Source organism: Platichthys flesus, chromosome 8 (genome assembly GCF_949316205.1).
Source record: "Platichthys flesus chromosome 8, fPlaFle2.1, whole genome shotgun sequence".
Classification (NCBI taxonomy): domain Eukaryota; kingdom Metazoa; phylum Chordata; class Actinopteri; order Pleuronectiformes; family Pleuronectidae; genus Platichthys; species Platichthys flesus.
In genome coordinates, this window is record NC_084952.1 from 18,886,911 (window position 1) to 18,902,210 (window position 15,300).

A 15,300-nucleotide genomic window follows, 5' to 3' on the forward strand; every position below is an offset into this window, starting at 1 on the left:
CATACCGCCCTAACCGATCCACGGACGATGCCATCGCCCTGACAACACACACCACCCTCTCCCACCTGGAAAAGGCCAACACATATGTGAGGATGCTGTTCGTGGACTACAGCTCCGCGTTCAACACAATTGTGCCTGCCAAGCTCGTCCCCAAGCTCAGGAGCCTGCGTCTTAAAACCCCCCTGTGCAACTGGATGTTGGACTTCCTGACGAGCAGACCCCAGGTGGTGAGAATGGGCAAACACACCTCCTCCTCACTGACTCTGAGTAGCGGGTCACTCAGGGCTGCGTACTCAGCCACCTCCTGTACTCCCTGTACACGCAGGAATGTGTGGCAACACACAGTTCTAACATCATCCTGAAATTTGCAGACGACACTACCATCCTGGGTCTCATCTCTAACAACGATGAGACCGTCTATAGATATGAGGTCAGGGGATTGGCAACATGGTGCCAAGAGAACAACCTGTCTCTTAACGTCTGCAAGACCAAGGAGATGATCGTGGACTTCAGGAAGCTGCAGAGGAGGGGTACCGGTCCGATACACATCGATGGAGCTGTAGTGGAGAGAGTCTCCCAGTTCAAGTTCCTCGGTTTGTTCATCACAGATGACCTGACCTGGTCCAAACAAGCAGACTCTGTGGTCAAAACTGCACAAAAGCGCCTATACTTCCTGAGGAGACTAAAGAAGTTTGGCATGGCTGCAAAAACACATACAAACTTTTACAGGTGCACCATTGAGAGCATCTTCTCAGGCTGCACTACTGCCTGGTATGGTAGCTGCTCCGCTGCTGATCGCAAAGCCCTGCACAGGGTGGTGTAGGCAGCGGAGCGCATCATCGGCTGCCAAGGCATTTACAACACAAGATGCCTTAAAAAAGCACGGAAGATCATCAAGGACCACAGCCTACCAGGCTGTGGACTTCTCACACTGCTATCGTCTGGCAGACGTTTCCGGAGCATCTGAGCACGGACTACCAGACTCAAAAACAGCTTCTTCACCAGGTCTGATCAATCAACACTGACCCTCTGAACAGTCACCATGTACATTCTGCTCCCCCACTCATACAAATACACTTACTCCATATGTATTCATATTATTTAATTTAATATTCCCCACTCCTTCACCCTGTAAACTGCTGCTTCATTTGACTATGTTATATGTTATACATATATTCATATTATTTAATTTAATATTCTCCACTCCTTCACCGTGTAAACTGCTGCTTCATTTGACTATGTAATATGTTACGATGTTAAATGTTATATGTTATATAGTATGTTATTTTTCTTTTTTGTAAAGTCGTCTACTGTCTAGATGTTGCCTGCCATGTCACAAGAATTTCACGCTGTCATTGGTGCATGTGACAATAAACTAAACTTTAAACAGCAACAGCAACAAACATCCCAGAAAGAGTCACTTTTATTGAAGCCATTCAGCCTTTCTATCATCTTTTATATCTACACTGTCGCCTATATAAGTTGACAGCTGACTTCTTTGTCTTCTTACATTTTTTGTCTTGTGGTTAGCCCCCACCCAGACTGCTAGACACTCAACAGTCAACTCTCCCTTACTGCCAACATTTCTGCAACAACACGTTCCTGAAGATTCATGCTGCACAACATCAGGAGAATACTTCCCCTTCTCACTCAGAAGGCGGCGCAGGTTCTGGTCCAGGCTCTGGTCATCTCACACTGAGACTACTGCAGATCCCTCCTGACAGTTCGACCTGCTAGCGCCATCCGACCTCTGCAGCTCATCCAGAATGCAGCAGCTTGACTGGTCTTCAACCTTCCTAAGTTCTCTCACACTACTCCACTCCTCCGCTCCCTTCACTGGTTACCAGTGGCTGCCCGCATCTGTTTCAAAACATTAGTACTTGCGTACCGTGCTGCGAACGGATCGGGTCCAGTACAGTAAACCCAGGACATGATCAAACCTTACACCCCAGCCCGTTCACTCCACTCTGTATCTGCCAATCGGCGAGATAAACACTCAAAAAAATCACTACTGTTTGCTGTCCTGGCTCCTAAATGGTGGAATGAGCTCCCCATGGACATCCGGACAGCAGAAAGCTTACACATCTTCCACCGCAAACTAAAAACACACCTTGTCCGACTATTCCTTGAATAAATGTTCAAACTAACAATTAAGTAGCACTTAGATGACACTTACTTATAGCACTTTGTAGTTTGGTTTTCTTGAAGAAATAGTACTTTCTTGATTCTTGTTGCTCTGGGTTTGTACCCTCATGGTAGAATGCACTTATTGTATAAGTCGCTTTGGATAAAAGTCAGCTAAATGAAATGTAATGTATTGTAATGTAATGTAGTATCAGTCAAGCCTGTAGGACCTTTGATCGTGCATTACCAACAGTGCAACATTACAGTCTCTTTCATTTCATTTGATTTATTTATGCTTTGTTCTTCTGCTAGCTAGCTGAAATTGACTTAGTCTTGAAAGTATTTTGAAAGCTGAAGAGGACTTCATACAAGAGCATGCTATGTTCTATTAATATTAATAAATTGACTTCAACATGCAGCATGAAAAATTCCTGTTATGTTACTAATTACAGTTCATAGGTTTCACTGATTCCAGCCATTTTGGCCATGTGGTGTCCCTTATCATTGCTCTATAATGCTGTGCAGGTATACTGTTGGTTTAATTTTTTTTCATGCTGAAAACAGCTGTGTACAACTGCAGGAGACGACACTTGTAAGAGAGGTTAAACAACAATAATAAACTTACAGACCTCAAAACCCAAACAACATAAATGGCAACAAGTTGAATGCACATGACCAAAGCAATGACCTGACTAAATTATTTTTAAAATTTTAAGAATGTGAAAAGGGGTAGAAAGGATCTACCCCTTTATCCAAAATTATAAATGCCCAGACCCCCTCCCTCCACTGAATTTTGTTGAATTCAGGTTAGAAGTTTTTGCATAATCCTGCTGACAAATAGACCAACAAACTAAAAACAAACATAACCTTCGTGGAGGTTATAACCTGTGATTAAACGTTACTTCACTATATACTTACTATACCACAACTATTACTACTACTTCTACAGTACTACAACACACTATATATTACTATAATCATATTGATTATATCAGCTTTAAACATGGAAACTATTCAATTTTCCAGTTGCTCTTGTCGTGTATTCGTTAGAGTAAAACATGTTGACATATGCTTAAAACATAATGATAGGCTTACACTTATGGTGCTTGCCCTCTGGACACTCAGACATTCTCGAGAGTCCTCCAGATGTTTGTTTTATTTACTCTTCACCTTTTGGGGTAGACCTTTGACGTAGGGAATCATCTCTGACCAGCTAATGGATGGGTGCAGAGGGAATGTCCTTGACCAATGTGTCTTCATCTTCAGACACAAAAACGTGCCCTTATTTAGTCAGAAATCCCATGTGGGATGTGTTTTACCTGAAGTCATGGGTGGAACCAAACTCCCTATATAACTGTGTGTAAGACCCCAGCACGTCAGATTTCACTATTGGCTGTGTGTCTCCGGGTATCTAGATGCCCGTCCCGACCTGTAATTTCTTGTAATAAACTTTGTTACACTGAAACTACTGGGTCCTCGGAATCCTTCCTTCATCATCAACAACTTCTAGAACATCATTGACCTCTCGGCTGCATCAAATATACGATATTCTCATCATTTAATTGAGATGCCACTTCTGTCCCAAATGGAAACAAGAGCTACAGGAGGAAATAGCTGATAATTTTCCATTTCTTCCTGCTCATCTCAGTTAATGACCAGCCTGCAGTCAAGCTCCCAAACAAATCGGATATTTGGTGCAGCCTGATTCTGGTATATGAAACCGTGAAGTTCAACATTAGATCTTGTCTCTGTTTTATTTAGTATCCCTAGGTAAAACACTATGAGAGGTTAATTGTGTCAGTAACATAACAGCCTGCATGCCTGTGCACATCATGTGACACAATTTTTTTAATATGGCCATTCGACCCACATCAAAGGCCCCATGCAGATTGCATTTTCTTTTCATGCAGAGTTCCGAGGAGAAAGGTGAAGCTGGGGGGTTATGGTTGTTGTTGAGGTCAGGTTGGAGGAAAGTGAGGCAGGCCAACAGCGCACAGATGAATAAATACCAGTCTGGAATCTGGAGAGCCACTGAAGTCAAGCGATGTCAAGCTGTTTGTTGGCCATTTTTCGATCATGCTTCCGTTCCACATTTAAAACACCCAATAACTCTCCCCGAACTGCCTACTGTTTCAAATTATTTGCTACCCAACATACCAACTCCCTGCTGCTTTAACCCTGAACTTGCTCACCCTGCAGATGAGGGGCCACTCCTATAGAGCCCTAACACAGAGCTTGTGAACTGTGCAACAGGGTCCACTATGGTGATTGCCTATTCTCCTGAAAGTATTTTGTCCATCTGTGTATTTTTGTCTGCTCTGTGACGCACACACAGAGAAAGGCTCTTCAGTTTGACTAACTTTTGAAATGTTATCGCCACATCACTTCACCAAATTATATAAAGCCTTCTGGCATTTGTAAACATATAAACAAGAGTGCTTTGATTCTAAATCATTGACCTCTTAAAAACGAGGATTAGGTTTTGTTTTTATGAATAAAAAACAATGCTGCATTTTCCAATCCTTACAGATAGAAATGTGTTTTTGTGTATGTTTATGTTCTGGTGGATGAAGAAAGAAACTACCATCAACATACATATGTTATAGCTCTTTTTTTTTCTCTGCACAGAAACAGTTATATCTGTCCCATCCCTCGCTGCGTTTACTCAAATATCTTTCATAAAACAATGTGGTATTTCAAATTAATTTAAGCATTTAATGTGCTGCCTCCTGTGGTAACAATGCAGCTGTTCATAACGGCAGCCATAAAATTGTCATTCTTCTCCTTCAACATCTTGTAAAGGGGCATTACGTAAAAGAGATTTTTTTCTTTTCTAAACGAAACGAACAAGACTTCTTTACAAAGTTTGTGTAAAAATAGAAGTTAGCAAAGAAAGCTGTAAAGAATGTCGGCAGCACCAACCCATATACTACAACGAGTCTGAATCTCGTGCAGCGTGTTCGAACACAAAGACCTGAAAACTGCTCAAAGACCGAGACAGTCGCTGAGGTGCACATGTTGTTCCTTCACGATTTATCCACCCATGCAAAGTAGTGTAATCTAAATGGGTCCACAGCTGGGGTTACTATCTTGCCATTATACTAGATGCACAGTAGGAGAGGATATAAACCCCAAAAGGGCAAATGGACATATGGCAGAAACTTTAGCTTGGGAATAACGGTTCAAAAAAGTTTGAGTCTTTCTCAGACAGCAAAGCAAGAAAAACTTGTAAATCAATGAGTTGAAAAAAAGAGGATTTGGAGGTTTATTGAAGCAGTGAGCGGGGAAATTGAAGCAAGGGAAGCACTCATACTGGTGAGGTGGAGTGAAAACGGGGTTATCTGTTGATAGTCGCGTTAGATTATTCTGTTTCTGTGTCTCTCATAAATTCTTTATTGCCTGCAGTGAGTTGAATTGGGCTGTTTGGAATCTCTTTATGTCCCACGATGAGTTGACTGCAGGGAGCTGTTTATTGTGTTCGAGCTGCAGTTACAGTTTATCAGGACCAAGTAGACTCCTGTAAGAGAATAGACCCCTGAGCGAAGAGGTTTGGCTTTAAACACCGTAAGACACAAACCACCTTCCTCTTCCAAAAAAAGGTTGTGATGAATTGTCTTGTATCTTATGGAAATAGTAATTTTGAGTTAACATCAGATTTATCATTTAATGGAAATGTGGTATCAACGGCAAACAAAAGTGGGAAAAACATCATTTTTTTTAAGTCTCATGTCTATGCACTGATTTTTACAGTTTATTGGCTTTTTATGAGGTTTATAGTTGATGGCATGAGATATTGTTTTTACCCTTATTGTTACATTTAGTCCTCCTGTTTATATGAACATCTAACTTTCTCCACCAAAAGAAATATGTCATGTTCACTATAACAACTTACAAAATGAGCAGCCATCAAGACTCGAAAATATAAAGTGAGAAGATTAATAACAGCTAAATACCAAAAGCTTTGTTCTTTCACTACCAATCTCTGATAAAGAAAGGGAAGTATTTAGATTTAGTGTGGCTGATTAAATTGGAAAGTAATTACAACAATATAGTAGACGGATTGTATGTATATAACTTTTTGTAGTCTTAGCGACCACTCAAGGCACATTATTACTATTATTACATATCATTTGGCAGACGCTTTATCAAAATCTATGAGATGCCACTTAAGCCCAAGGACACATCAGAATGCAGATGGGGAAGAATGAGGATCGGACCACCGACCTTCGGGTTGGAGGACGATCACTCTACCCCTCAGCCACAGTTGCCCCAGTGCACTACAGTTTTGCCATGAACCTATTTACACACACATTCATAGAGTGTATCTATAGCGCTTTTTCTATCAGACACCATTTACAGATACAATGCACAGCCGTCAGGGACAATTTGGGGTTCTTGGCCAAGGTCACTTGAGCAGACTGGAGGAGCGAGTGCACCCACTCCAACTCCTGAGCCTCATCAACTGATGGTTAAGAGTGATATACTGCTCCGTAATTACACAAGAGCAGGTTATTGTAACTATCTGTTTATTGTGTACGAAGAAACAATGAAGCCAAAGTTCAGAACTTGAAATTGAATAAATATATGGTAAATATGAATAGTGGTTTGAAGATTAATGTTATTATCAACAAGCATCATTATCAACTTATAAATTATCAATAATAATGAATTATAACAACCATACTACAATTAATTTATACCATTTTTTTGGATGGCTGAAAAAGGTTTAAACATTTGGGGGCCAGAATTATACATTTTGGCTGTAAAGTGGTGTATCAGGATGAATGAAACGGCTCTTTACGAGCCTGTAAAAACTGACTCATAGGGGAGTAGTAATTCAGAAATCAATCTGGGGGCTGAAGCCTAAAGTGCTTTATAGGTGATCAGTGAAGTCTTAAATCCATAATGTACAATATACCCTATAGTTAGAGGTTAAAGAGTTTAGAAACAGATGAAATAATGGGTCAGCTATCCATATTGACTTTTTAACGAAAACTATTTTGACTTCAGTTCCTTATACACATGATTTCAACTTCCCATAGAACACAACATTTTTATTCCAACTGGATGTATTTTATTTAGTTACCCTCCGCGTACATATGCATTCACACATTCAGTTTATATTTGACACTTATATGAGAATCTGTCAGCTTTCATCGTCAAAGGTGCAAGTAGGAGCTCTTGAAATGGCCCTTGCATGAAAGAGTTTAAAGACAGCAGCGTCTGAGTTCAAAGGGCTGCTCCCCCAGTAAAGGAAGCAAAGCTCACATTCACATTGTCTAGGTTTAAGTATTGTTTTTCTTCTGGCTCCGAGTTTCCACATTGCTCATAAATTCAAAGATGGCTCTAAAATAACAGATGTTTTGGCCACAACTGTAACAACTGTGTAGGACTGTCAGTGAGTGTCTTGTGTCTCCTCACATCTGTGTTACATAGCAACAGTACTTATAAACATTTACCCCCAGAACCCATTTCTTGTTCTTTGAGATGCTAATGGTGATAACAGTATGAATTGAAAACTGACAATGGTTATTGTCTCCAAAAGGTTTATCACTAATTCCACAGAGGAAACTTTGAATTATAAAGTACCATTCATTCACATTAAGAAAAAACAATAAATTGTACAGCAAAGCTAACATCCATAATGTGTCCTCATCATACTTCCAGACACTGTTGCCTTCAATAGACAGTAGCCAATAATATAATCATCCCCACTATGTTTACAGCTGTCAGGATTCATGACATCTGGAGTATTGCCCAGATGTTTTCTATTTGTATAATATCTGGATAATTTGACCCAGAATCCTGGAAGAGTCCTTTAATCATCTGTTTTGAACCTCCATTTCATCCATGACATAATTTGAAAAGTTTTTTCAGAGATGTACGTCCACAGATGATGTAAAAGGAAACAACACCCCCCAAGCTCCATGGTAATCCTGCTTTCTCTAGGGACAGGGTGGAGTCCGACATGCTCCATAGGATTTTGATATAATGTAAACACTGCAGGCCTGATGCAGTGGGTCATTACCTGAGGCAATAGAAAGCTCATGTAGTGCTGTGTGACTCTGTCCTGGTTGGTGAGGGGTCACTGCGGCGGACGGCAAAATACTGAGAATACCAACAGGGTTAATGTTGTTGACTTATTCTTCAAGTGGCGATTGTGTTGCTTCCACCCATCACATGACACCTGGTCACAGTCTCCTCATCAGGGCCGTCCTCGACCCTCCATTTCCACTATCACACACACACACACACACACACACACACACACACACACACAGAAGCACTCACTCAGATGCACACAAAGGGACGCTTGTTATCCCGAGTGTACAGGAAGCCTTTCCTCCGCATTTGAGTTGACCGAAGGGGACCAAAAACTTGATGCTGGCATGGTCCTGCATGTGGCCCACACTGAGTCAGAATCTTCATCAATACAGGCCATTGATGCAGCACTCAGTTCCTTGATTAGATGACAACAGCAGCTCTTACTCTGCGGCCATTATTGGTGCAGTCAACACTGAAACACAGAACATGGTCACTCTCATTCAGGCGTTTCCACTTTCTTTTTATGCCTATTTGCAGCACACTCTCATGCACATCATGAATGAAATGGCACAAAGCAGGCTGCTAAAGACATATTCTCTATTGTCCACTGATGCTGCAGCTCTCCATAACCCCCCATATCCAATCCCACACCATATACGCATATGCATGAATTTTAAAACCATCATATGTTGCCAATGGCCAACCCTGCGGAGAATCTAGGCTTGTGGCCACTTGCAACATCGCAGTGTAAAAATCCCCCTGAAAGATAAACCTGTAAAACTATCAGTACTGTCAACTCCTGCTGTTTTAAATGTGTACTTTTTTAAGCCAAATGATTGAAAGAGAAGGTATTGTTTCATTGAACCTCTTTTAATAGCTCAAGACCTTATGATACATTAATGAACTTAACCTAAGGCTCAGCTCTAATTCTGAATGTAAAATTTGGCTGCAGAGAACACTGAAGAATGGAGTAATTAATAACTCTAATACAAATAATACTTCACTATATCACTGCACTGACTCATTTCCCCAGTAACTAAATTCAGGCTCAACAAGAATAAACAAATAAGAATGTTATGGTTAACACTATCTTACATTAAGGAACATTCATGGCTGCCATTTATATAAATACATCCATGGTTTCAAGCCCCAAGCAAGTCTTATTATACATCCATGTAATCAACTAGCATAGCATTCTGTAACATCCACTATTTTCTCATTCTCATGGTAATCCACAACATTCTCATGGCCAGAAGCATGATGGGAGTAACACTACTGCACAAATACAATGGGCAGCATTTACTCTGAAGTAACAATCGGAAAGACAGAGACTTTTTTTTGGTAACAGATTCCCATACGACTAAAAAGGCATAATCATATAAGAAATCAAGGAAAGGAGGACAAGGATTCTGCCATATTTGTCTTTGGTTCACCTAGCATAGATTTGAATGTTGTTACCTTGGCGATGCACACTCATAAATTGTGGCCCAGAGCTCTGAAGGGAAGGGTGGGTTTGTCTGTCCGATTTCAGGGACCAAGAGTCAGTGGAGAGCAGGAGAGATTATGTAAATGAGATATCCAGCTGGGTCGTTGAGCCAAACCAAAACCCTATTACAGCATCTTTAATGAGAAGCAAGGGCGTAAAATCTGACAGGATCAACTGGAAGGCAAAGAGTTTAGTGATTTCAAAAACAGACGCTGCTCCTTTTCGTCTGGCTCTGTCGACCTAAAATCCCAACAGGTTGCTTTGAGACCATCATGTGATGCATTAACATGCAAGAACCAGCAATCGGAGGAGACATTTCACATGATTTCCTGAATTGTGCATATATAGATGCTCAGATTAGAGACTCACAACAACTTTTCTATTGTCTACCTTATTGTTTAAACCAGATTGCTTTTCTTTATCGTTCTTTTCTTCTGCTTTTCGTTCCTTTAACATCCTTGTTGGTATAAGCTTAATCACTGTAAAATTTCTGTGCCGAAAATGCACGTGTATACTTATCTGACAAAAAACAACCGGCAGTTTTGTGTTTCCAATTACGCTGTCTGCCAGCCAGTAATGGGACACATGGGGGCTTCGTTAGGAGAATGACTGTGAGTACCTCTGTTGCATAAATGACCCCTGATTTGCATGTGAACACGAAAGCACTGCAAACACACTGGTAGCCCCAGTAGACAAGCCACTTGTGGGCTCAACATTCCTCACTAGTGGACACACACACACACAGACACACACAAAAACTCTGGTGTGGTTAGACTAACCATCATTCAAGTTGAGGGCTAACGACTTCAACACATCTTTGTCTTTGAACATCTGCCAAAAATGTCCTTGAGACTCGCTATTTGATAGCTTCCTGTGGAGCATCAGAGCAATAATTATTTTAAACACCAAGACACATACAAGGTTCTAGTGTAGGTTAACAAATATTAAGGTTCATAGTTATATAGGTTAATATGGAAAAACAAGATGAAATCAAGTGGAAAAACAAACTCAATCAGAGATCATAAACTCTTAAATGTGTAAGAAAACAACACACAAATCCATCGCTTCACAGAGGCTGCAGCTTAATGTGCATTGTGCCGCAGTTGATGACCTAATAAAGTTATACTTTCCAATCAGATTTACCAATAAAGAAGTACTTGTACTTTAAGCCCAAAATCACCACAATATAATAAGAATAAGCACAGACTTGCTTGGGAACATTGGCACCGGCTTATATTGATGGTTGAAACAGGCCTGGTCACATTCTTGTCTGAGGTAGAACTTCTTCTTTCCTATTGGGTATACATGACTCAGGGCTTTTTTGTGCTGTTTCACTCAGAATCTCTACAGCAGGGGTGTCCAACAGCTCGGCCCGCCGGATGCGAAGCATGCTCTAAATAAAAGAATAAAAGAAAATTAAATTTTAAACATTACACCCCAGTCACATGCATGTGTTCTTTTTGGTTGAGCTTTATCATTGTTGTAACAGTGATTATAATTTAAGTTATTTCTTCTGTATTTTTGAAAAAGTACAGACTGAAGGAGGAATGTAGTGATAAATGTCACCAAATGTACATCAATTAAGTTGAATTTAAGCAAAGTTGAAACAGATTAACATAAATAAATGTTGCATGTTTTAATATCTGTTTCATACCATCATTGTTGTGGAAATCATTGTTAGTAATTATTGTGAGAATAATTAAGAATGACGTGATCAGACATTCTCTTCTTGTATATTATTATTATAATTAAAAAGTGATATTTGCAACTTTGTTATTCAGGAAGGTTGTTTCAAACAAGTAGCCCTTCGTACTATTCAGTACCTTCGAAGTAGCTCTCAGTTTCAAAAAGGATGGTGACCCCTGCCGTAGACCATCGGTAAGCTAATTTATTCATGAACACTCAACACCGTTCAGTGTGAAATACCATCTTTTACCATCTTGAGGATTACGATCAAGGACTCCTCACCAAGGACTTGTCCCCCATTTAATTTGGCCAGGATACATCCCAAACATTCTGTGACATGGTCGAGGCTGAGAGGCTCAACTAATCCATGCGATACAAGTTAGAAGAACCATTTGTCCACATGATCATCTTACTGGGGGGGATGATGATTGTTTTTTTTGTTGTAGTCATTTTGCTCCACTCTCCTCCTGGCCACTGGACAGCGTTTGGGATTTATTTCTCGACTTGTTAGGGTCGTTATAATTTTATTATTTCCAAATAGGCTGCCTCAGTGGGGGTGATTGTCAGGGGTCCATCTCTGCTTTGACAGATTTGTGTTTTACTTATGAAAAGAAAGCTTCTTTTCAATTTGCTAAACACATGAGAACTCCCAAAACATGCCACATCAGACTTTGACAGACTAAGATGGATGAACAGAAATGCCCCTGCTGGCACATGCAGCCTCCCACAGTACGCAGCATATTCCAGTGAACTCATAATACAGGTTTATTTGTGCAAGGTTTCGTACTAGAACTGGGACCCAATAGCACAACTCGCAGACTGAGTTGCATTTTCAAAAAGAAGTGGTCTTTATTAACAGGCAGGATTCGGTACACAGGGAGTGAAAGTCATCAGTCAACGGTATTCGAAACATGGGGTGAGAACAAGGCAAAAAAATCAAGGCAAACGTGGTCGGAAAAACATGAGACGAGACAAGACTTGCTTGGAACACTACATGCAATACGAGACGAACTGGCACCAGACAAGGGGAAGAACAAAGTCTTATATACACAAGGAAGACAGGGGCAATTGAACACAGGTGGAACACACGAGGACTGGTGCAAACAATCACCAGGGTGTGAGACAGGACAAATAGAGGAAGTCAATATGGAAAACACACAAGATATTTATTTTACAAAATAAAACAGGAAACAGAACACAGAACACAGAGAGAAAACACAAATCTAAACACAGAACGAAACCCAGAAAGAAACACAGCGGGGAATCATGAACCACAGGAACAGGTCAAATGCAAACATAAACACAGGGATAGACATGAAACACAAGGATGTAATAATCAAACTGAAAATGCTTTTCAATAATTAATCGTTCAGAGTCAAAACCATGACACTGTGGTCCTTAAGACTGACAGGAAATAAAGATTAGTTTTTACATTCCTTATAAAGATACATGTCCAGCAATGGCAGAATACATTATCTTAAATGCATGTGGGACAACATTTTTGGGTATTGTAGAATGTAATATTTTCAAACTTCACATTTCCAGGCCCTTGAATCTATCTTCCTTTATCCACTACTTCTATCTTTGTGCATCAGCAGTTTCCTGCATGTGGCCTTAGAGGAGAGGAAGTATCCACCTATCCTGACGCTGACACTAGCTGTATTTTACTCCAAATGGTTAGTAAACAGGGAAATCGGGAAAAAAAACCTTTGCCCTGACGCTAACATTGTGCTCCTTGCAAACGTTGCTCAGCCAATAATAAACCGGAATACGTGCAGGACGTCTTCCAGTTGTTGATGTCAACTGGAAGTCACTGTTCCTGTTCCCAGGGTCAGGGAGGGAACTGTTGCATTTTGTAGGGGGGTTTTGAAGGGAGAGTATGACTGGTGTCCAAAGAGTTTTGGGGATTATGAAGGAACTGCTTAAAAGGACCCATATTGTGTAAAATACATTTTCTGGGCTTTTACTATCCTTAATTACTTGAAAGGATTCAGTAGAGACCCTCAGAGTATGAAAACAGTCACTTTGCGGACTTTCTCACTCAGTCCATTCTAAGAAATATGTTATCGAAACGTCTCCTTTCGTACTTCCTCCCCAGTACGACGAAATTTTGTATCGCACTCATCTCTCAAACAACACTAAGAATGTTACTGTTCAAGACCAGCGGTCATGCTTTATTTCTTCTGACGTGCCCTGTTGCTGTGCGCAATACGGAGTAATGTAGATGTTACTCATTACTCGGGACTGAAACTCTGTTGTGAAACTTCATACTGTAACTGGGGAAGATACTCCATTTGCCAACAGTCCTGCTAAAACTTGAACAAATATGAGGACGGCGAAACTTATCGTTCGGAAACATCCTGTTGTACCGACTGTAAATACGTGGCTGGGGTTCTGTAGCTGTATCCAAACAAAACAACTCATTAGTCCCATCACAACATTGGATGCTTAACGTAACATGTCTCATCATTCCCCCTCATTCTCATCTCAGATTAATTCAAATTGCCAACTACCCAAACAATATACAGCGTAAAATCAATACAGAGAAAAATGGTAAATTTATCTAACAAAATCTAGGGTAGAACTTGTGCCTTTTTTCTGGGTTGTTTATCGAGAGTTAGTTAGATTTTGTGTGAGCCAGCTTCTGGTTTAGCAGTTGAGTAGGCCCTGCTGACGAATGACATCCTCAAAGAGAGGCTCGTCACTCGTCCTAATTCACATATCAACCCAGCCACTGGCATGCTTCTCTTTTGGGTTTCAGGGACCTCGGAGGGAACCATGAAGTGCATGGTTTGGAGGCTTTGAAAGAGTATTGCATATAAGTAATTCAACTGTTCACCGAATGTAGTACATGTGCAGTCTAAAATAGAGCTGTGGCTCAAAAGAAGTCGAAAGGTCAGTGGTGTGATCCTGATTTCCAATCCAGTATAATACTCAAATACCTCAATTATAAAACGGATGACTGGACTGTGTGTGATTGAAGAATGTGAAAGAAATGTACTGTTTGAATGTAGTCTGTCGAATTAATCAGATTTACAGTTTCAAAACATGAATATCAGCTAGCTCTGAGATGTAATGCAGGATGTGTGAGGATTGGAAGGTGTTGAATGGAGGTATGGTTTCTGTCCTGCTGCCATTGGACCTGCGGGGATTTGCTTCTTGTCTGGCTCTCCAATCAAGAGGAACATTCAGGTCTGACACACGTCCAATGTTGGATGCGCTCTTCATTCTGGGCAGCTGTCATCTTGCCAGCCTGTCAGCCTCTTTGTTTGTGTACCATCAAGTTTAGAGATTGTTACATTTTGTGTGATGTTGGTTATTAAACAGCACCAGTAGACACAACCTGGGGACTAGGACAGATAATAGTAAGATGAACTGATTCCACAAACTCATCCAGAGACAATGAACTGCAAGGCTTTTTCCATTATTCCATGTTTTTGATTATTTGTTTGTTTTAATTGGAAATAGCTAGGCCTTGTTTGCATTTTGGAGTCCTCTTTGGGTTTACGTCCCATCCTTTTCCCCTCTCTAAATTTATTCACCTGTTTTTAACAAACAATTTAATTTGGTTAATTTTAACCAACATCTGGTTTTATAGTGCTTCCCTCAACTCTCATAGGCTGAGTTGTAACAATGACCTAATCTATGAGGTAGATCCAACATTCAAGTTAATGCTTACCCAGCAGTGTACTTTAAAACAATCCATATTGGTTTGAAATTCTTAGGCTGTATGCAAAAGTTTCCTCTGCAATACCCACCAGGTTTCCGCCTGCTGCCAAATACAACAGCAGTCTCTCAAACAGTAGACGGGAAGCAGGGGAAAGTATCAGCATGTCAATGGTACTTTCATAGGTGGGTCAGTTTGTATTCAACTCATCGTCTAATCCTGTTGGTTGTCTGCCTTTATCCTCTAGAGCTCAACTTCAAATCCAACAACAGAATGGTCAGTCCAGCCATCT